Raw genomic sequence first — 18,049 nt, 5'->3', positions numbered from 1 at the left:
GAAATATGTGCCCTTGCTTTGAAATAAGTAAGCAAGTTTAGTTTGTATTTCATCCAACAATCTGTGCTACAAATTATGGCTGCAGTATATGCAATTTCTTCCACTTTTTGAGTGACACAAAGATGCTTATCTAAATGGTGAAAATGCAACAGCTGTTAATCAGACTCACTTTCACTTTACATAGTGCACCAAGAGATAGTTTCTCGCTTACGACCACACCGGCCTGAGTACGCCTGATCTCGTCTGATCTCGGAAGCTAAGCAGGGTCGGGCCTGGTTAGTACTTGGATGGGAGACTTCCTGGGAATACCAGGTGCTGTAAGCTTTTTGTCACTGCCTTGTGGAATTTCAACTCTTTGTCCGTTTATTTCCCACAAGGCTGAAATATGTGCCCTTGCTTTGAAATAAGTAAGCAAGTTTAGTTTGTATTTCATCCAACAATCTGTGCTACAAATTATGGCTGCAGTATATGCAATTTCTTCCACTTTTTGAGTGACACAAAGATGCTTATCTAAATGGTGAAAATGCAACAGCTGTTAATCAGACTCACTTTCACTTTACATAGTGCACCAAGAGATAGTTTCTCGCTTACGACCACACCGGCCTGAGTACGCCTGATCTCGTCTGATCTCGGAAGCTAAGCAGGGTCGGGCCTGGTTAGTACTTGGATGGGAGACTTCCTGGGAATACCAGGTGCTGTAAGCTTTTTGTCACTGCCTTGTGGAATTTCAACTCTTTGTCCGTTTTTTCCCACAAGGCTGAAATATGTGCCCTTGCTTTGAAATAAGTAAGCAAGTTTAGTTTGTATTTCATCCAACAATCTGTGCTACAAATTATGGCTGCAGTATATGCAATTTCTTCCACTTTTTGAGTGACACAAAGATGCTTATCTAAATGGTGAAAATGCAACAGCTGTACGCCTGATCTCGTCTGATCTCGGAAGCTAAGCAGGGTCGGGCCTGGTTAGTACTTGGATGGGAGACTTCCTGGGAATACCAGGTGCTGTAAGCTTTTTGTCACTGCCTTGTGGAATTTCAACTCTTTGTCCGTTTATTTCCACAAGGCTGAAATATGTGCCCTTGCTTTGAAATAAGTAAGCAAGTTTAGTTTGTATTTCATCCAACAATCTGTGCTACAAATTATGGCTGCAGTATATGCAATTTCTTCCACTTTTTGAGTGACACAAAGATGCTTATCTAAATGGTGAAAATGCAACAGCTGTTAATCAGACTCACTTTCACTTTACATAGTGCACCAAGAGATAGTTTCTCGCTTACGACCACACCGGCCTGAGTACGCCTGATCTCGTCTGATCTCGGAAGCTAAGCAGGGTCGGGCCTGGTTAGTACTTGGATGGGAGACTTCCTGGGAATACCAGGTGCTGTAAGCTTTTTGTCAACTCTTTGTCCGTTTTTTCCCACAAGGCTGAAATATGTGCCCTTGCTTTGAAATAAGTAAGCAAGTTTAGTTTGTATTTCATCCAACAATCTGTGCTACAAATTATGGCTGCAGTATATGCAATTTCTTCCACTTTTTGAGTGACACAAAGATGCTTATCTAAATGGTGAAAATGCAACAGCTGTTAATCAGACTCACTTTCACTTTACATAGTGCACCAAGAGATAGTTTCTCGCTTACGACCACACCGGCCTGAGTACGCCTGATCTCGTCTGATCTCGGAAGCTAAGCAGGGTCGGGCCTGGTTAGTACTTGGATGGGAGACTTCCTGGGAATACCAGGTGCTGTAAGCTTTTGTCAACTCTTTGTCCGTTTTTTCCCACAAGGCTGAAATATGTGCCCTTGCTTTGAAATAAGTAAGCAAGTTTAGTTTGTATTTCATCCAACAATCTGTGCTACAAATTATGGCTGCAGTATATGCAATTTCTTCCACTTTTTGAGTGACACAAAGATGCTTATCTAAATGGTGAAAATGCAACAGCTGTTAATCAGACTCACTTTCACTTTACATAGTGCACCAAGAGATAGTTTCTCGCTTACGACCACACCGGCCTGAGTACGCCTGATCTCGTCTGATCTCGGAAGCTAAGCAGGGTCGGGCCTGGTTAGTACTTGGATGGGAGACTTCCTGGGAATACCAGGTGCTGTAAGCTTTTTGTCACTGCCTTGTGGAATTTCAACTCTTTGTCCGTTTATTTCCCACAAGGCTGAAATATGTGCCCTTGCTTTGAAATAAGTAAGCAAGTTTAGTTTGTATTTCATCCAACAATCTGTGCTACAAATTATGGCTGCAGTATATGCAATTTCTTCCACTTTTTGAGTGACACAAAGATGCTTATCTAAATGGTGAAAATGCAACAGCTGTTAATCAGACTCACTTTCACTTTACATAGTGCACCAAGAGATAGTTTCTCGCTTACGACCACACCGGCCTGAGTACGCCTGATCTCGTCTGATCTCGGAAGCTAAGCAGGGTCGGGCCTGGTTAGTACTTGGATGGGAGACTTCCTGGGAATACCAGGTGCTGTAAGCTTTTTGTCAACTCTTTGTCCGTTTTTTCCCACAAGGCTGAAATATGTGCCCTTGCTTTGAAATAAGTAAGCAAGTTTAGTTTGTATTTCATCCAACAATCTGTGCTACAAATTATGGCTGCAGTATATGCAATTTCTTCCACTTTTTGAGTGACACAAAGATGCTTATCTAAATGGTGAAAATGCAACAGCTGTTAATCAGACTCACTTTCACTTTACATAGTGCACCAAGAGATAGTTTCTCGCTTACGACCACACCGGCCTGAGTACGCCTGATCTCGTCTGATCTCGGAAGCTAAGCAGGGTCGGGCCTGGTTAGTACTTGGATGGGAGACTTCCTGGGAATACCAGGTGCTGTAAGCTTTTTGTCACTGCCTTGTGGAATTTCAACTCTTTGTCCGTTTATTTCCCACAAGGCTGAAATATGTGCCCTTGCTTTGAAATAAGTAAGCAAGTTTAGTTTGTATTTCATCCAACAATCTGTGCTACAAATTATGGCTGCAGTATATGCAATTTCTTCCACTTTTTGAGTGACACAAAGATGCTTATCTAAATGGTGAAAATGCAACAGCTGTTAATCAGACTCACTTTCACTTTACATAGTGCACCAAGAGATAGTTTCTCGCTTACGACCACACCGGCCTGAGTACGCCTGATCTCGTCTGATCTCGGAAGCTAAGCAGGGTCGGGCCTGGTTAGTACTTGGATGGGAGACTTCCTGGGAATACCAGGTGCTGTAAGCTTTTTGTCAACTCTTTGTCCGTTTTTTCCCACAAGGCTGAAATATGTGCCCTTGCTTTGAAATAAGTAAGCAAGTTTAGTTTGTATTTCATCCAACAATCTGTGCTACAAATTATGGCTGCAGTATATGCAATTTCTTCCACTTTTTGAGTGCACAAAGATGCTTATCTAAATGGTGAAAATGCAACAGCTGTTAATCAGACTCACTTTCACTTTACATAGTGCACCAAGAGATAGTTTCTCGCTTACGACCACACCGGCCTGAGTACGCCTGATCTCGTCTGATCTCGGAAGCTAAGCAGGGTCGGGCCTGGTTAGTACTTGGATGGGAGACTTCCTGGGAATACCAGGTGCTGTAAGCTTTTTGTCACTGCCTTGTGGAATTTCAACTCTTTGTCCGTTTATTTCCCACAAGGCTGAAATATGTGCCCTTGCTTTGAAATAAGTAAGCAAGTTTAGTTTGTATTTCATCCAACAATCTGTGCTACAAATTATGGCTGCAGTATATGCAATTTCTTCCACTTTTTGAGTGACACAAAGATGCTTATCTAAATGGTGAAAATGCAACAGCTGTTAATCAGACTCACTTTCACTTTACATAGTGCACCAAGAGATAGTTTCTCGCTTACGACCACACCGGCCTGAGTACGCCTGATCTCGTCTGATCTCGGAAGCTAAGCAGGGTCGGGCCTGGTTAGTACTTGGATGGGAGACTTCCTGGGAATACCAGGTGCTGTAAGCTTTTGTCAACTCTTTGTCCGTTTTTTCCCACAAGGCTGAAATATGTGCCCTTGCTTTGAAATAAGTAAGCAAGTTTAGTTTGTATTTCATCCAACAATCTGTGCTACAAATTATGGCTGCAGTATATGCAATTTCTTCCACTTTTTGAGTGACACAAAGATGCTTATCTAAATGGTGAAAATGCAACAGCTGTTAATCAGACTCACTTTCACTTTACATAGTGCACCAAGAGATAGTTTCTCGCTTACGACCACACCGGCCTGAGTACGCCTGATCTCGTCTGATCTCGGAAGCTAAGCAGGGTCGGGCCTGGTTAGTACTTGGATGGGAGACTTCCTGGGAATACCAGGTGCTGTAAGCTTTTTGTCACTGCCTTGTGGAATTTCAACTTTGTCCGTTTATTTCCCACAAGGCTGAAATATGTGCCCTTGCTTTGAAATAAGTAAGCAAGTTTAGTTTGTATTTCATCCAACAATCTGTGCTACAAATTATGGCTGCAGTATATGCAATTTCTTCCACTTTTTGAGTGACACAAAGATGCTTATCTAAATGGTGAAAATGCAACAGCTGTTAATCAGACTCACTTTCACTTTACATAGTGCACCAAGAGATAGTTTCTCGCTTACGACCACACCGGCCTGAGTACGCCTGATCTCGTCTGATCTCGGAAGCTAAGCAGGGTCGGGCCTGGTTAGTACTTGGATGGGAGACTTCCTGGGAATACCAGGTGCTGTAAGCTTTTTGTCAACAACTCTTTGTCCGTTTATTCCCACAAGGCTGAAATATGTGCCCTTGCTTTGAAATAAGTAAGCAAGTTTAGTTTGTATTTCATCCAACAATCTGTGCTACAAATTATGGCTGCAGTATATGCATCTTCCACTTTTTGAGTGACACAAAGATGCTTATCTAAATGGTGAAAATGCAACAGCTGTTAATCAGACTCACTTTCACTTTACATAGTGCACCAAGAGATAGTTTCTCGCTTACGACCACACCGGCCTGAGTACGCCTGATCTCGTCTGATCTCGGAAGCTAAGCAGGGTCGGGCCTGGTTAGTACTTGGATGGGAGACTTCCTGGGAATACCAGGTGCTGTAAGCTTTTTGTCACTGCCTTGTGGAATTTCAACTCTTTGTCCGTTTATTTCCCACAAGGCTGAAATATGTGCCCTTGCTTTGAAATAAGTAAGCAAGTTTAGTTTGTATTTCATCCAACAATCTGTGCTACAAATTATGGCTGCAGTATATGCAATTTCTTCCACTTTTTGAGTGACACAAAGATGCTTATCTAAATGGTGAAAATGCAACAGCTGTTAATCAGACTCACTTTCACTTTACATAGTGCACCAAGAGATAGTTTCTCACTTACGACCACACCGGCCTGAGTACGCCTGATCTCGTCTGATCTCGGAAGCCAAGCAGGGTCGGGCCTGGTTAGTACTTGGATGGGAGACTTCCTGGGAATACCAGGTGCTGTAAGCTTTTTGTCACTGCCTTGTGGAATTTCAACTCTTTGTCCGTTTTTTCCCACAAGGCTGAAATATGTGCCCTGGCTTTGAAATAAGTAAGCAAGTTTAGTTTATATTTCATCCAACAATCTGTGCTACAAATTATGGCTGCAGTATATGCAATTTCTTCCACTTTTTGAGTGACACAAAGATGCTTATCTAAATGGTGAAAATGCAACAGCTGTTAATCAGACTCACTTTCACTTTACATAGTGCACCAAGAGATAGTTTCTCGCTTACGACCACACCGGCCTGAGTACGCCTGATCTCGTCTGATCTCGGAAGCTAAGCAGGGTCGGGCCTGGTTAGTACTTGGATGGGAGACTTCCTGGGAATACCAGGTGCTGTAAGCTTTTTGTCAACTCTTTTTTTGTCTTTTGTCCGTTTTTTCACAAGGCTGAAATATGTGCCCTTGCTTTGAAATAAGTAAGCAAGTTTAGTTTGTATTTCATCCAACAATCTTTGCTTTACAAATGAAATATGTGCCCTTGCTTTGAAATAAGTAAGCAAGTTTAGTTTGTATTTCATCCAACAATCTGTGCTACAAATTATGGCTGCAGTATATGCAATTTCTTCCACTTTTTGAGTGACACAAAGATGCTTATCTAAATGGTGAAAATGCAACAGCTGTTAATCAGACTCACTTTCACTTTACATAGTGCACCAAGAGATAGTTTCTCGCTTACGACCACACCGGCCTGAGTACGCCTGATCTCGTCTGATCTCGGAAGCTAAGCAGGGTCGGGCCTGGTTAGTACTTGGATGGGAGACTTCCTGGGAATACCAGGTGCTGTAAGCTTTTTGTCACTGCCTTGTGGAATTTCAACTCTTTGTCCGTTTATTTCCCACAAGGCTGAAATATGTGCCCTTGCTTTGAAATAAGTAAGCAAGTTTAGTTTGTATTTCATCCAACAATCTGTGCTACAAATTATGGCTGCAGTATATGCAATTTCTTCCACTTTTTGAGTGACACAAAGATGCTTATCTAAATGGTGAAAATGCAACAGCTGTTAATCAGACTCACTTTCACTTTACATAGTGCACCAAGAGATAGTTTCTCGCTTACGACCACACCGGCCTGAGTACGCCTGATCTCGTCTGATCTCGGAAGCTAAGCAGGGTCGGGCCTGGTTAGTACTTGGATGGGAGACTTCCTGGGAATACCAGGTGCTGTAAGCTTTTTGTCAACTCTTTGTCCGTTTATTCCCACAAGGCTGAAATATGTGCCCTTGCTTTGAAATAAGTAAGCAAGTTTAGTTTGTATTTCATCCAACAATCTGTGCTACAAATTATGGCTGCAGTATATGCAATTTCTTCCACTTTTTGAGTGACACAAAGATGCTTATCTAAATGGTGAAAATGCAACAGCTGTTAATCAGACTCACTTTCACTTTACATAGTGCACCAAGACATAGTTTCTCGCTTACGACCACACCGGCCTGAGTACGCCTGATCTCGTCTGATCTCGGAAGCTAAGCAGGGTCGGGCCTGGTTAGTACTTGGATGGGAGACTTCCTGGGAATACCAGGTGCTGTAAGCTTTTTGTCACTGCCTTGTGGAATTTCAACTTTTGTCCGTTTATTCCCACAAGGCTGAAATATGTGCCCTTGCTTTGAAATAAGTAAGCAAGTTTAGTTTGTATTTCATCCAACAATCTGTGCTACAAATTATGGCTGCAGTATATGCAATTTCTTCCACTTTTTGAGTGACACAAAGATGCTTATCTAAATGGTGAAAATGCAACAGCTGTTAATCAGACTCACTTTCACTTTACATAGTGCACCAAGACATAGTTTCTCGCTTACGACCACACCGGCCTGAGTACGCCTGATCTCCTGATCTGATCTCGGAAGCTAAGCAGGGTCGGGCCTGGTTAGTACTTGGATGGGAGACTTCCTGGGAATACCAGGTGCTGTAAGCTTTTTGTCAACTCTTTGTCAACTCTTTGTTTTTTCCCACAAGGCTGAAATATGTGCCCTTGCTTTGAAATAAGTAAGCAAGTTTAGTTTGTATTTCATCCAACAATCTGTGCTACAAATTATGGCTGCAGTATATGCAATTTCTTCCACTTTTTGAGTGACACAAAGATGCTTATCTAAATGGTGAAAATGCAACAGCTGTTAATCAGACTCACTTTCACTTTACATAGTGCACCAAGAGATAGTTTCTCGCTTACGACCACACCGGCCTGAGTACGCCTGATCTCGTCTGATCTCGGAAGCTAAGCAGGGTCGGGCCTGGTTAGTACTTGGATGGGAGACTTCCTGGGAATACCAGGTGCTGTAAGCTTTTTGTCAACTCTTTGTCCGTTTATTCCCACAAGGCTGAAATATGTGCCCTTGCTTTGAAATAAGTAAGCAAGTTTAGTTTGTATTTCATCCAACAATCTGTGCTACAAATTATGGCTGCAGTATATGCAATTTCTTCCACTTTTTGAGTGACACAAAGATGCTTATCTAAATGGTGAAAATGCAACAGCTGTTAATCAGACTCACTTTCACTTTACATAGTGCACCAAGACATAGTTTCTCGCTTACGACCACACCGGCCTGAGTACGCCTGATCTCGTCTGATCTCGGAAGCTAAGCAGGGTCGGGCCTGGTTAGTACTTGGATGGGAGACTTCCTGGGAATACCAGGTGCTGTAAGCTTTTTGTCACTGCCTTGTGGAATTTCAACTCTTTGTCCGTTTATTCCCACAAGGCTGAAATATGTGCCCTTGTTGAAATAAGTAAGCAAGTTTAGTTTGTATTTCATCCAACAATCTGTGCTACAAATTATGGCTGCAGTATATGCAATTTCTTCCACTTTTTGAGTGACACAAAGATGCTTATCTAAATGGTGAAAATGCAACAGCTGTTAATCAGACTCACTTTCACTTTACATAGTGCACCAAGACATAGTTTCTCGCTTACGACCACACCGGCCTGAGTACGCCTGATCTCGTCTGATCTCGGAAGCTAAGCAGGGTCGGGCCTGGTTAGTACTTGGATGGGAGACTTCCTGGGAATACCAGGTGCTGTAAGCTTTTTGTCAACTCTTTGTCCGTTTTTTCCCACAAGGCTGAAATATGTGCCCTTGCTTTGAAATAAGTAAGCAAGTTTAGTTTGTATTTCATCCAACAATCTGTGCTACAAATTATGGCTGCAGTATATGCAATTTCTTCCACTTTTTGAGTGACACAAAGATGCTTATCTAAATGGTGAAAATGCAACAGCTGTTAATCAGACTCACTTTCACTTTACATAGTGCACCAAGACATAGTTTCTCGCTTACGACCACACCGGCCTGAGTACGCCTGATCTCGTCTGATCTCGGAAGCTAAGCAGGGTCGGGCCTGGTTAGTACTTGGATGGGAGACTTCCTGGGAATACCAGGTGCTGTAAGCTTTTTGTCACTGCCTTGTGGAATTTCAACTCTTTGTCCGTTTATTTCCCACAAGGCTGAAATATGTGCCCTTGCTTTGAAATAAGTAAGCAAGTTTAGTTTGTATTTCATCCAACAATCTGTGCTACAAATTATGGCTGCAGTATATGCAATTTCTTCCACTTTTTGAGTGACACAAAGATGCTTATCTAAATGGTGAAAATGCAACAGCTGTTAATCAGACTCACTTTCACTTTACATAGTGCACCAAGACATAGTTTCTCGCTTACGACCACACCGGCCTGAGTACGCCTGATCTCGTCTGATCTCGGAAGCTAAGCAGGGTCCTGGTTAGTACTTGGGATGGGAGACTTCCTGGGAATACCAGGTGCTGTAAGCTTTTTGTCAACTCTTTGTCCGTTTTTTCCCACAAGGCTGAAATATGTGCCCTTGCTTTGAAATAAGTAAGCAAGTTTAGTTTGTATTTCATCCAACAATCTGTGCTACAAATTATGGCTGCAGTATATGCAATTTCTTCCACTTTTTGAGTGACACAAAGATGCTTATCTAAATGGTGAAAATGCAACAGCTGTTAATCAGACTCACTTTCACTTTACATAGTGCACCAAGACATAGTTTCTCGCTTACGACCACACCGGCCTGAGTACGCCTGATCTCGTCTGATCTCGGAAGCTAAGCAGGGTCGGGCCTGGTTAGTACTTGGATGGGAGACTTCCTGGGAATACCAGGTGCTGTAAGCTTTTTGTCACTGCCTTGTGGAATTTCAACTTTTGTCCGTTTATTTCCCACAAGGCTGAAATATGTGCCCTTGCTTTGAAATAAGTAAGCAAGTTTAGTTTGTATTTCATCCAACAATCTGTGCTACAAATTATGGCTGCAGTATATGCAATTTCTTCCACTTTTTGAGTGACACAAAGATGCTTATCTAAATGGTGAAAATGCAACAGCTGTTAATCAGACTCACTTTCACTTTACATAGTGCACCAAGACATAGTTTCTCGCTTACGACCACACCGGCCTGAGTACGCCTGATCTCGTCTGATCTCGGAAGCTAAGCAGGGTCGGGCCTGGTTAGTACTTGGATGGGAGACTTCCTGGGAATACCAGGTGCTGTAAGCTTTTTGTCAACTCTTTTTGTCCGTTTTTTTTTCCACAAGGCTGAAATATGTGCCCTTGCTTTGAAATAAGTAAGCAAGTTTAGTTTGTATTTCATCCAACAATCTGTGCTACAAATTATGGCTGCAGTATATGCAATTTCTTCCACTTTTTGAGTGACACAAAGATGCTTATCTAAATGGTGAAAATGCAACAGCTGTTAATCAGACTCACTTCACTTTACATAGTGCACCAAGACATAGTTTCTCGCTTACGACCACACCGGCCTGAGTACGCCTGATCTCGTCTGATCTCGGAAGCTAAGCAGGGTCGGGCCTGGTTAGTACTTGGATGGGAGACTTCCTGGGAATACCAGGTGCTGTAAGCTTTTTGTCACTGCTTGTTTGTCAACTTTTGTCCGTTTATTTCCACAAGGCTGAAATATGTGCCCTTGCTTTGAAATAAGTAAGCAAGTTTAGTTTGTATTTCATCCAACAATCTGTGCTACAAATTATGGCTGCAGTATATGCAATTTCTTCCACTTTTTGAGTGACACAAAGATGCTTATCTAAATGGTGAAAATGCAACAGCTGTTAATCAGACTCACTTTCACTTTACATAGTGCACCAAGACATAGTTTCTCGCTTACGACCACACCGGCCTGAGTACGCCTGATCTCGTCTGATCTCGGAAGCTAAGCAGGGTCGGGCCTGGCCTGGTTAGTACTTGGATGGGAGACTTCCTGGGAATACCAGGTGCTGTAAGCTTTTTGTCAACTTGTTTTTGTCCGTTTATTTCCCACAAGGCTGAAATATGTGCCCTTGCTTTGAAATAAGTAAGCAAGTTTAGTTTGTATTTCATCCAACAATCTGTGCTACAAATTATGGCTGCAGTATATGCAATTTCTTCCACTTTTTGAGTGACACAAAGATGCTTATCTAAATGGTGAAAATGCAACAGCTGTTAATCAGACTCACTTTCACTTTACATAGTGCACCAAGACATAGTTTCTCGCTTACGACCACACCGGCCTGAGTACGCCTGATCTCGTCTGATCTCGGAAGCTAAGCAGGGTCGGGCCTGGTTAGTACTTGGATGGGAGACTTCCTGGGAATACCAGGTGCTGTAAGCTTTTTGTCAACTCTTTGTCCGTTTTTCCCACAAGGCTGAAATATGTGCCCTTGCTTTGAAATAAGTAAGCAAGTTTAGTTTGTATTTCATCCAACAATCTGTGCTACAAATTATGGCTGCAGTATATGCAATTTCTTCCACTTTTTGAGTGACACAAAGATGCTTATCTAAATGGTGAAAATGCAACAGCTGTTAATCAGACTCACTTTCACTTTACATAGTGCACCAAGAGATAGTTTCTCGCTTACGACCACACCGGCCTGAGTACGCCTGATCTCGTCTGATCTCGGAAGCTAAGCAGGGTCGGGCCTGGTTAGTACTTGGATGGGAGACTTCCTGGGAATACCAGGTGCTGTAAGCTTTTTGTCAACTCTTTGTCCGTTTTTTCCCACAAGGCTGAAATATGTGCCCTTGCTTTGAAATAAGTAAGCAAGTTTAGTTTGTATTTCATCCAACAATCTGTGCTACAAATTATGGCTGCAGTATATGCAATTTCTTCCACTTTTTGAGTGACACAAAGATGCTTATCTAAATGGTGAAAATGCAACAGCTGTTAATCAGACTCACTTTCACTTTACATAGTGCACCAAGACATAGTTTCTCGCTTACGACCACACCGGCCTGAGTACGCCTGATCTCGTCTGATCTCGGAAGCTAAGCAGGGTCGGGCCTGGTTAGTACTTGGATGGGAGACTTCCTGGGAATACCAGGTGCTGTAAGCTTTTTCACTGTCAACTCTTTGTCCGTTTTTTCCCACAAGGCTGAAATATGTGCCCTTGCTTTGAAATAAGTAAGCAAGTTTAGTTTGTATTTCATCCAACAATCTGTGCTACAAATTATGGCTGCAGTATATGCAATTTCTTCCACTTTTTGAGTGACACAAAGATGCTTATCTAAATGGTGAAAATGCAACAGCTGTTAATCAGACTCACTTTCACTTTACATAGTGCACCAAGACATAGTTTCTCGCTTACGACCACACCGGCCTGAGTACGCCTGATCTCGTCTGATCTCGGAAGCTAAGCAGGGTCGGGCCTGGTTAGTACTTGGATGGGAGACTTCCTGGGAATACCAGGTGCTGTAAGCTTTTTGTCAACTGCTTTGGAATTTCAACTCTTTGTCCGTTTATTCCCACAAGGCTGAAATATGTGCCCTTGCTTTGAAATAAGTAAGCAAGTTTAGTTTGTATTTCATCCAACAATCTGTTTGCTAATAAGTAAGCAAGTTTAGTTTGTATTTCATCCAACAATCTGTGCTACAAATTATGGCTGCAGTATTGCAATTTCTTCCACTTTTTGAGGACACAAAGATGCTTATCTAAATGGTGAAAATGCAACAGCTGTTAATCAGACTCACTTTCACTTTACATAGTGCACCAAGAGATAGTTTCTCGCTTACGACCACACCGGCCTGAGTACGCCTGATCTCGTCTGATCTCGGAAGCTAAGCAGGGTCGGGCCTGGTTAGTACTTGGATGGGAGACTTCCTGGGAATACCAGGTGCTGTAAGCTTTTTGTCAACTCTTTGTCCGTTTATTCCCACAAGGCTGAAATATGTGCCCTTGCTTTGAAATAAGTAAGCAAGTTTAGTTTGTATTTCATCCAACAATCTGTGCTACAAATTATGGCTGCAGTATATGCAATTTCTTCCACTTTTTGAGTGACACAAAGATGCTTATCTAAATGGTGAAAATGCAACAGCTGTTAATCAGACTCACTTTCACTTTACATAGTGCACCAAGAGATAGTTTCTCGCTTACGACCACACCGGCCTGAGTACGCCTGATCTCGTCTGATCTCGGAAGCTAAGCAGGGTCGGGCCTGGTTAGTACTTGGATGGGAGACTTCCTGGGAATACCAGGTGCTGTAAGCTTTTTGTCACTGCCTTGTGGAATTTCAACTCTTTGTCCGTTTATTTCCCACAAGGCTGAAATATGTGCCCTTGCTTTGAAATAAGTAAGCAAGTTTAGTTTGTATTTCATCCAACAATCTGTGCTACAAATTATGGCTGCAGTATATGCAATTTCTTCCACTTTTTGAGTGACACAAAGATGCTTATCTAAATGGTGAAAATGCAACAGCTGTTAATCAGACTCACTTTCACTTTACATAGTGCACCAAGAGGTAGTTTCTCGCTTACGACCACACCGGCCTGAGTACGCCTGATCTCGTCTGATCTCGGAAGCTAAGCAGGGTCGGGCCTGGTTAGTACTTGGATGGGAGACTTCCTGGGAATACCAGGTGCTGTAAGCTTTTTGTCAACTCAACTCTTTGTCCGTTTTTTCCCACAAGGCTGAAATATGTGCCCTTGCTTTGAAATAAGTAAGCAAATAAGTTTTAGTTTGTATTTCATCCAACAATCTGTGCTACAAATTATGGCTGCAGTATATGCAATTTCTTCCACTTTTTGAGTGACACAAAGATGCTTATCTAAATGGTGAAAATGCAACAGCTGTTAATCAGACTCACTTTCACTTTACATAGTGCACCAAGAGATAGTTTCTCGCTTACGACCACACCGGCCTGAGTACGCCTGATCTCGTCTGATCTCGGAAGCTAAGCAGGGTCGGGCCTGTTTAGTACTTGGATGGGAGACTTCCTGGGAATACCAGGTGCTGTAAGCTTTTTGTCAACTCTTTGTCCGTTTTTTCCCTTTGTCCGTTTACAAGGCTGAAATATGTGCCCTTGCTTTGAAATAAGTAAGCAAGTTTAGTTTGTATTTCATCCAACAATCTGTGCTACAAATTATGGCTGCAGTATATGCAATTTCTTCCACTTTTTGAGTGACACAAAGATGCTTATCTAAATGGTGAAAATGCAACAGCTGTTAATCAGACTCACTTTCACTTTACATAGTGCACCAAGAGATAGTTTCTCGCTTACGACCACACCGGCCTGAGTACGCCTGAATCTCGTCTGATCTCGGAAGCTAAGCAGGGTCGGGCCTGGTTAGTACTTGGATGGGAGACTTCCTGGGAATACCAGGTGCTGTAAGCTTTTTGTCAACTGCTTTGTTTCAACTCTTTGTCCGTTTATTCCCACAAGGCTGAAATATGTGCCCTTGCTTTGAAATAAGTAAGCAAGTTTAGTTTGTATTTCATCCAACAATCTGTGCTACAAATTATGGCTGCAGTATATGCAATTTCTTCCACTTTTTGAGTGACACAAAGATGCTTATCTAAATGGTGAAAATGCAACAGCTGTTAATCAGACTCACTTTCACTTTACATAGTGCACCAAGAGATAGTTTCTCGCTTACGACCACACCGGCCTGAGTACGCCTGATCTCGTCTGATCTCGGAAGCTAAGCAGGGTCGGGCCTGGTTAGTACTTGGATGGGAGACTTCCTGGGAATACCAGGTGCTGTAAGCTTTTTGTCACTGCTTGTGGAATTTCAACTTTTGTCCGTTTATTTCCCACAAGGCTGAAATATGTGCCCTTGCTTTGAAATAAGTAAGCAAGTTTAGTTTGTATTTCATCCAACAATCTGTGCTACAAATTATGGCTGCAGTATATGCAATTTCTTCCACTTTTTGAGTGACACAAAGATGCTTATCTAAATGGTGAAAATGCAACAGCTGTTAATCAGACTCACTTTCACTTTACATAGTGCACCAAGAGGTAGTTTCTCGCTTACGACCACACCGGCCTGAGTACGCCTGATCTCGTCTGATCTCGGAAGCTAAGCAGGGTCGGGCCTGGTTAGTACTTGGATGGGAGACTTCCTGGGAATACCAGGTGCTGTAAGCTTTTTGTCAACTCTTTGTCCGTTTATTTCCACAAGGCTGAAATATGTGCCCTTGCTTTGAAATAAGTAAGCAAGTTTAGTTTGTATTTCATCCAACAATCTGTGCTACAAATTATGGCTGCAGTATATGCAATTTCTTCCACTTTTTGAGTGACACAAAGATGCTTATAAATGGTGAAAATGCAACAGCTGTTAATCAGACTCACTTTCACTTTACATAGTGCACCAAGAGATAGTTTCTCGCTTACGACCACACCGGCCTGAGTACGCCTGATCTCGTCTGATCTCGGAAGCTAAGCAGGGTCGGGCCTGGTTAGTACTTGGATGGGAGACTTCCTGGGAATACCAGGTGCTGTAAGCTTTTTGTCACTGCCTTGTGGAATTTCAACTCTTTGTCCGTTTATTCCCACAAGGCTGAAATATGTGCCCTTGCTTTGAAATAAGTAAGCAAGTTTAGTTTGTATTTCATCCAACAATCTGTGCTACAAATTATGGCTGCAGTATATGCAATTTCTTCCACTTTTTGAGTGACACAAAGATGCTTATCTAAATGGTGAAAATGCAACAGCTGTTAATCAGACTCACTTTCACTTTACATAGTGCACCAAGAGATAGTTTCTCGCTTACGACCACACCGGCCTGAGTACGCCTGATCTCGTCTGATCTCGTCTGATCTCGGAAGCTAAGCAGGGTCGGGCCTGGTTAGTACTTGGATGGGAGACTTCCTGGGAATACCAGGTGCTGTAAGCTTTTTTTCAACTCTTTGTCCGTTTTTTCCCACAAGGCTGAAATATGTGCCCTTGCTTTGAAATAAGTAAGCAAGTTTAGTTTGTATTTCATCCAACAATCTGTGCTACAAATTATGGCTGCAGTATATGCAATTTCTTCCACTTTTTGAGTGACACAAAGATGCTTATCTAAATGGTGAAAATGCAACAGCTGTTAATCAGACTCACTTTCACTTTACATAGTGCACCAAGAGATAGTTTCTCGCTTACGACCACACCGGCCTGAGTACGCCTGATCTCGTCTGATCTCGGAAGCTAAGCAGGGTCGGGCCTGGTTAGTACTTGGATGGGAGACTTCCTGGGAATACCAGGTGCTGTAAGCTTTTTGTCACTGCCTTGTGGACTCTTTGTCCGTTTTTTCCCCCACAAGGCTGAAATATGTGCCCTTGCTTTGAAATAAGTAAGCAAGTTTAGTTTGTATTTCATCCAACAATCTGTGCTACAAATTATGGCTGCAGTATATGCAATTTCTTCCACTTTTTGAGTGACACAAAGATGCTTATCTAAATGGTGAAAATGCAACAGCTGTTAATCAGACTCACTTTCACTTTACATAGTGCACCAAGAGATAGTTTCTCGCTTACGACCACACCGGCCTGAGTACGCCTGATCTCGTCTGATCTCGGAAGCTAAGCAGGGTCGGGCCTGGTTAGTACTTGGATGGGAGACTTCCTGGGAATACCAGGTGCTGTAAGCTTTTTGTCAACTCTTTGTCCGTTTTTTCCCACAAGGCTGAAATATGTGCCCTTGCTTTGAAATAAGTAAGCAAGTTTAGTTTGTATTTCATCCAACAATCTGTGCTACAAATTATGGCTGCAGTATATGCAATTTCTTCCACTTTTTGAGTGACACAAAGATGCTTATCTAAATGGTGAAAATGCAACAGCTGTTAATCAGACTCACTTTCACTTTACATAGTGCACCAAGAGATAGTTTCTCGCTTACGACCACACCGGCCTGAGTACGCCTGATCTCGTCTGATCTCGGAAGCTAAGCAGGGTCGGGCCTGGTTAGTACTTGGATGGGAGACTTCCTGGGAATACCAGGTGCTGTAAGCTTTTTGTCACTGCCTTGTGGAATTTCAACTCTTTGTCCGTTTATTCCCACAAGGCTGAAATATGTGCCCTTGCTTTGAAATAAGTAAGCAAGTTTAGTTTGTATTTCATCCAACAATCTGTGCTACAAATTATGGCTGCAGTATATGCAATTTCTTCCACTTTTTGAGTGACACAAAGATGCTTATCTAAATGGTGAAAATGCAACAGCTGTTAATCAGACTCACTTTCACTTTACATAGTGCACCAAGAGATAGTTTCTCGCTTACGACCACACCGGCCTGAGTACGCCTGATCTCGGAAGCTAAGCAGGGTCGGGCCTGGTTAGTACTTGGATGGGAGACTTCCTGGGAATACCAGGTGCTGTAAGCTTTTTGTCACTGCCTTGTGGAATTTCAACTCTTTGTCCGTTTATTCCCACAAGGCTGAAATATGTGCCCTTGCTTTGAAATAAGTAAGCAAGTTTAGTTTGTATTTCATCCAACAATCTGTGCTACAAATTATGGCTGCAGTATATGCAATTTCTTCCACTTTTTGAGTGACACAAAGATGCTTATCTAAATGGTGAAAATGCAACAGCTGTTAATCAGACTCACTTTCACTTTACATAGTGCACCAAGAGATAGTTTCTCGCTTACGACCACACCGGCCTGAGTACGCCTGATCTCGTCTGATCTCGGAAGCTAAGCAGGGTCGGGCCTGGTTAGTACTTGGATGGGAGACTTCCTGGGAATACCAGGTGCTGTAAGCTTTTTGTCACTGCCTTGTGGAATTTCAACTCTTTGTCCGTTTATTCAGGCTGAAATATTGCCCTTGCTTTGAAATAAGTAAGCAAGGCTGAAATATGTGCCCTTGCTTTGAAATAAGTAAGCAAGTTTAGTTTGTATTTCATCCAACAATCTGTGCTACAAATTATGGCTGCAGTATATGCAATTTCTTCCACTTTTTGAGTGACACAAAGATGCTTATCTAAATGGTGAAAATGCAACAGCTGTTAATCAGACTCACTTTCACTTTACATAGTGCACCAAGAGATAGTTTCTCGCTTACGACCACACCGGCCTGAGTACGCCTGATCTCGTCTGATCTCGGAAGCTAAGCAGGGTCGGGCCTGGTTAGTACTTGGATGGGAGACTTCCTGGGAATACCAGGTGCTGTAAGCTTTTTGTCACTGCCTTGTGGAATTTCAACTCTTTGTCCGTTTATTTCCCACAAGGCTGAAATATGTGCCCTTGCTTTGAAATAAGTAAGCAAGTTTAGTTTGTATTATCATCCAACAATCTGTGCTACAAATTATGGCTGCAGTATATGCAATTTCTTCCACTTTTTGAGTGACACAAAGATGCTTATCTAAATGGTGAAAATGCAACA

General features: G+C 42.4%; 39 non-coding genes and 8 pseudogenes across 39 annotated transcripts; all 47 read left to right on the top strand.

Moving 5' to 3' along the window:
• The first annotated feature begins 205 nt into the window (after positions 1-205).
• LOC121843036 lies at positions 206-324 on the top strand. Its single transcript, XR_006081393.1, has one exon. It is a non-coding gene; the product is annotated as a 5S ribosomal RNA (ribosomal RNA).
• Positions 325-585: 261 nt separating this feature from the next.
• Positions 586-704, top strand: LOC121843034. The gene has a single exon (XR_006081391.1). It is a non-coding gene; the product is annotated as a 5S ribosomal RNA (ribosomal RNA).
• Positions 705-1,270: 566 nt separating this feature from the next.
• Positions 1,271-1,389, top strand: LOC121843033. Its single transcript, XR_006081390.1, has one exon. It is a non-coding gene; the product is annotated as a 5S ribosomal RNA (ribosomal RNA).
• Positions 1,390-1,631: 242 nt separating this feature from the next.
• On the top strand, positions 1,632-1,750 carry LOC121843032. Its single transcript, XR_006081389.1, has one exon. It is a non-coding gene; the product is annotated as a 5S ribosomal RNA (ribosomal RNA).
• A 241-nt stretch (positions 1,751-1,991) lies between these two features.
• On the top strand, positions 1,992-2,110 carry LOC121843031. The gene has a single exon (XR_006081388.1). It is a non-coding gene; the product is annotated as a 5S ribosomal RNA (ribosomal RNA).
• A 261-nt stretch (positions 2,111-2,371) lies between these two features.
• On the top strand, positions 2,372-2,490 carry LOC121843030. The gene has a single exon (XR_006081387.1). It is a non-coding gene; the product is annotated as a 5S ribosomal RNA (ribosomal RNA).
• Positions 2,491-2,732: 242 nt separating this feature from the next.
• On the top strand, positions 2,733-2,851 carry LOC121843029. Its single transcript, XR_006081386.1, has one exon. It is a non-coding gene; the product is annotated as a 5S ribosomal RNA (ribosomal RNA).
• A 261-nt stretch (positions 2,852-3,112) lies between these two features.
• Positions 3,113-3,231, top strand: LOC121843028. Its single transcript, XR_006081385.1, has one exon. It is a non-coding gene; the product is annotated as a 5S ribosomal RNA (ribosomal RNA).
• A 241-nt stretch (positions 3,232-3,472) lies between these two features.
• LOC121843027 lies at positions 3,473-3,591 on the top strand. Its single transcript, XR_006081384.1, has one exon. It is a non-coding gene; the product is annotated as a 5S ribosomal RNA (ribosomal RNA).
• Positions 3,592-3,852: 261 nt separating this feature from the next.
• Positions 3,853-3,971, top strand: LOC121843026. Its single transcript, XR_006081383.1, has one exon. It is a non-coding gene; the product is annotated as a 5S ribosomal RNA (ribosomal RNA).
• Positions 3,972-4,212: 241 nt separating this feature from the next.
• LOC121843025 lies at positions 4,213-4,331 on the top strand. Its single transcript, XR_006081382.1, has one exon. It is a non-coding gene; the product is annotated as a 5S ribosomal RNA (ribosomal RNA).
• Positions 4,332-4,590: 259 nt separating this feature from the next.
• LOC121843023 lies at positions 4,591-4,709 on the top strand. The gene has a single exon (XR_006081380.1). It is a non-coding gene; the product is annotated as a 5S ribosomal RNA (ribosomal RNA).
• Positions 4,710-4,951: 242 nt separating this feature from the next.
• Positions 4,952-5,070, top strand: LOC121843022. The gene has a single exon (XR_006081379.1). It is a non-coding gene; the product is annotated as a 5S ribosomal RNA (ribosomal RNA).
• Positions 5,071-5,331: 261 nt separating this feature from the next.
• Positions 5,332-5,450, top strand: LOC121843045 (annotated as a pseudogene).
• A 260-nt stretch (positions 5,451-5,710) lies between these two features.
• Positions 5,711-5,829, top strand: LOC121843021. The gene has a single exon (XR_006081378.1). It is a non-coding gene; the product is annotated as a 5S ribosomal RNA (ribosomal RNA).
• A 327-nt stretch (positions 5,830-6,156) lies between these two features.
• Positions 6,157-6,275, top strand: LOC121843020. The gene has a single exon (XR_006081377.1). It is a non-coding gene; the product is annotated as a 5S ribosomal RNA (ribosomal RNA).
• Positions 6,276-6,536: 261 nt separating this feature from the next.
• On the top strand, positions 6,537-6,655 carry LOC121843019. Its single transcript, XR_006081376.1, has one exon. It is a non-coding gene; the product is annotated as a 5S ribosomal RNA (ribosomal RNA).
• Positions 6,656-6,897: 242 nt separating this feature from the next.
• On the top strand, positions 6,898-7,016 carry LOC121843018. Its single transcript, XR_006081375.1, has one exon. It is a non-coding gene; the product is annotated as a 5S ribosomal RNA (ribosomal RNA).
• A 259-nt stretch (positions 7,017-7,275) lies between these two features.
• Positions 7,276-7,397, top strand: LOC121843050 (annotated as a pseudogene).
• A 249-nt stretch (positions 7,398-7,646) lies between these two features.
• LOC121843017 lies at positions 7,647-7,765 on the top strand. Its single transcript, XR_006081374.1, has one exon. It is a non-coding gene; the product is annotated as a 5S ribosomal RNA (ribosomal RNA).
• A 242-nt stretch (positions 7,766-8,007) lies between these two features.
• Positions 8,008-8,126, top strand: LOC121843016. The gene has a single exon (XR_006081373.1). It is a non-coding gene; the product is annotated as a 5S ribosomal RNA (ribosomal RNA).
• Positions 8,127-8,384: 258 nt separating this feature from the next.
• On the top strand, positions 8,385-8,503 carry LOC121843015. The gene has a single exon (XR_006081372.1). It is a non-coding gene; the product is annotated as a 5S ribosomal RNA (ribosomal RNA).
• A 242-nt stretch (positions 8,504-8,745) lies between these two features.
• Positions 8,746-8,864, top strand: LOC121843014. Its single transcript, XR_006081371.1, has one exon. It is a non-coding gene; the product is annotated as a 5S ribosomal RNA (ribosomal RNA).
• A 261-nt stretch (positions 8,865-9,125) lies between these two features.
• LOC121843059 lies at positions 9,126-9,241 on the top strand (annotated as a pseudogene).
• A 242-nt stretch (positions 9,242-9,483) lies between these two features.
• Positions 9,484-9,602, top strand: LOC121843012. The gene has a single exon (XR_006081369.1). It is a non-coding gene; the product is annotated as a 5S ribosomal RNA (ribosomal RNA).
• Positions 9,603-9,862: 260 nt separating this feature from the next.
• On the top strand, positions 9,863-9,981 carry LOC121843011. Its single transcript, XR_006081368.1, has one exon. It is a non-coding gene; the product is annotated as a 5S ribosomal RNA (ribosomal RNA).
• Positions 9,982-10,226: 245 nt separating this feature from the next.
• Positions 10,227-10,345, top strand: LOC121843010. The gene has a single exon (XR_006081367.1). It is a non-coding gene; the product is annotated as a 5S ribosomal RNA (ribosomal RNA).
• Positions 10,346-10,600: 255 nt separating this feature from the next.
• LOC121843053 lies at positions 10,601-10,724 on the top strand (annotated as a pseudogene).
• A 246-nt stretch (positions 10,725-10,970) lies between these two features.
• Positions 10,971-11,089, top strand: LOC121843009. The gene has a single exon (XR_006081366.1). It is a non-coding gene; the product is annotated as a 5S ribosomal RNA (ribosomal RNA).
• Positions 11,090-11,330: 241 nt separating this feature from the next.
• On the top strand, positions 11,331-11,449 carry LOC121843008. Its single transcript, XR_006081365.1, has one exon. It is a non-coding gene; the product is annotated as a 5S ribosomal RNA (ribosomal RNA).
• A 242-nt stretch (positions 11,450-11,691) lies between these two features.
• LOC121843007 lies at positions 11,692-11,810 on the top strand. Its single transcript, XR_006081364.1, has one exon. It is a non-coding gene; the product is annotated as a 5S ribosomal RNA (ribosomal RNA).
• Positions 11,811-12,056: 246 nt separating this feature from the next.
• On the top strand, positions 12,057-12,175 carry LOC121843006. The gene has a single exon (XR_006081363.1). It is a non-coding gene; the product is annotated as a 5S ribosomal RNA (ribosomal RNA).
• A 305-nt stretch (positions 12,176-12,480) lies between these two features.
• On the top strand, positions 12,481-12,599 carry LOC121843005. The gene has a single exon (XR_006081362.1). It is a non-coding gene; the product is annotated as a 5S ribosomal RNA (ribosomal RNA).
• A 242-nt stretch (positions 12,600-12,841) lies between these two features.
• LOC121843004 lies at positions 12,842-12,960 on the top strand. The gene has a single exon (XR_006081361.1). It is a non-coding gene; the product is annotated as a 5S ribosomal RNA (ribosomal RNA).
• A 261-nt stretch (positions 12,961-13,221) lies between these two features.
• Positions 13,222-13,340, top strand: LOC121843003. Its single transcript, XR_006081360.1, has one exon. It is a non-coding gene; the product is annotated as a 5S ribosomal RNA (ribosomal RNA).
• A 252-nt stretch (positions 13,341-13,592) lies between these two features.
• LOC121843041 lies at positions 13,593-13,711 on the top strand (annotated as a pseudogene).
• Positions 13,712-13,964: 253 nt separating this feature from the next.
• On the top strand, positions 13,965-14,084 carry LOC121843047 (annotated as a pseudogene).
• Positions 14,085-14,340: 256 nt separating this feature from the next.
• On the top strand, positions 14,341-14,459 carry LOC121843001. Its single transcript, XR_006081358.1, has one exon. It is a non-coding gene; the product is annotated as a 5S ribosomal RNA (ribosomal RNA).
• Positions 14,460-14,718: 259 nt separating this feature from the next.
• Positions 14,719-14,837, top strand: LOC121843000. The gene has a single exon (XR_006081357.1). It is a non-coding gene; the product is annotated as a 5S ribosomal RNA (ribosomal RNA).
• Positions 14,838-15,077: 240 nt separating this feature from the next.
• LOC121842999 lies at positions 15,078-15,196 on the top strand. Its single transcript, XR_006081356.1, has one exon. It is a non-coding gene; the product is annotated as a 5S ribosomal RNA (ribosomal RNA).
• Positions 15,197-15,456: 260 nt separating this feature from the next.
• Positions 15,457-15,585, top strand: LOC121843051 (annotated as a pseudogene).
• Positions 15,586-15,827: 242 nt separating this feature from the next.
• On the top strand, positions 15,828-15,946 carry LOC121842998. Its single transcript, XR_006081355.1, has one exon. It is a non-coding gene; the product is annotated as a 5S ribosomal RNA (ribosomal RNA).
• Positions 15,947-16,201: 255 nt separating this feature from the next.
• Positions 16,202-16,320, top strand: LOC121842997. The gene has a single exon (XR_006081354.1). It is a non-coding gene; the product is annotated as a 5S ribosomal RNA (ribosomal RNA).
• Positions 16,321-16,562: 242 nt separating this feature from the next.
• LOC121843101 lies at positions 16,563-16,681 on the top strand. Its single transcript, XR_006081438.1, has one exon. It is a non-coding gene; the product is annotated as a 5S ribosomal RNA (ribosomal RNA).
• A 260-nt stretch (positions 16,682-16,941) lies between these two features.
• Positions 16,942-17,050, top strand: LOC121843056 (annotated as a pseudogene).
• Positions 17,051-17,310: 260 nt separating this feature from the next.
• On the top strand, positions 17,311-17,429 carry LOC121843100. The gene has a single exon (XR_006081437.1). It is a non-coding gene; the product is annotated as a 5S ribosomal RNA (ribosomal RNA).
• A 293-nt stretch (positions 17,430-17,722) lies between these two features.
• Positions 17,723-17,841, top strand: LOC121843099. The gene has a single exon (XR_006081436.1). It is a non-coding gene; the product is annotated as a 5S ribosomal RNA (ribosomal RNA).
• The last annotated feature ends 208 nt before the right edge of the window (positions 17,842-18,049 follow it).

The sequence above is a fragment of the Oncorhynchus tshawytscha genome, unplaced genomic scaffold, assembly GCF_018296145.1.
Source record: "Oncorhynchus tshawytscha isolate Ot180627B unplaced genomic scaffold, Otsh_v2.0 Un_contig_1042_pilon_pilon, whole genome shotgun sequence".
NCBI lineage: Eukaryota > Metazoa > Chordata > Actinopteri > Salmoniformes > Salmonidae > Oncorhynchus > Oncorhynchus tshawytscha.
This window is presented reverse-complemented; position numbering and strand designations above follow the sequence as displayed.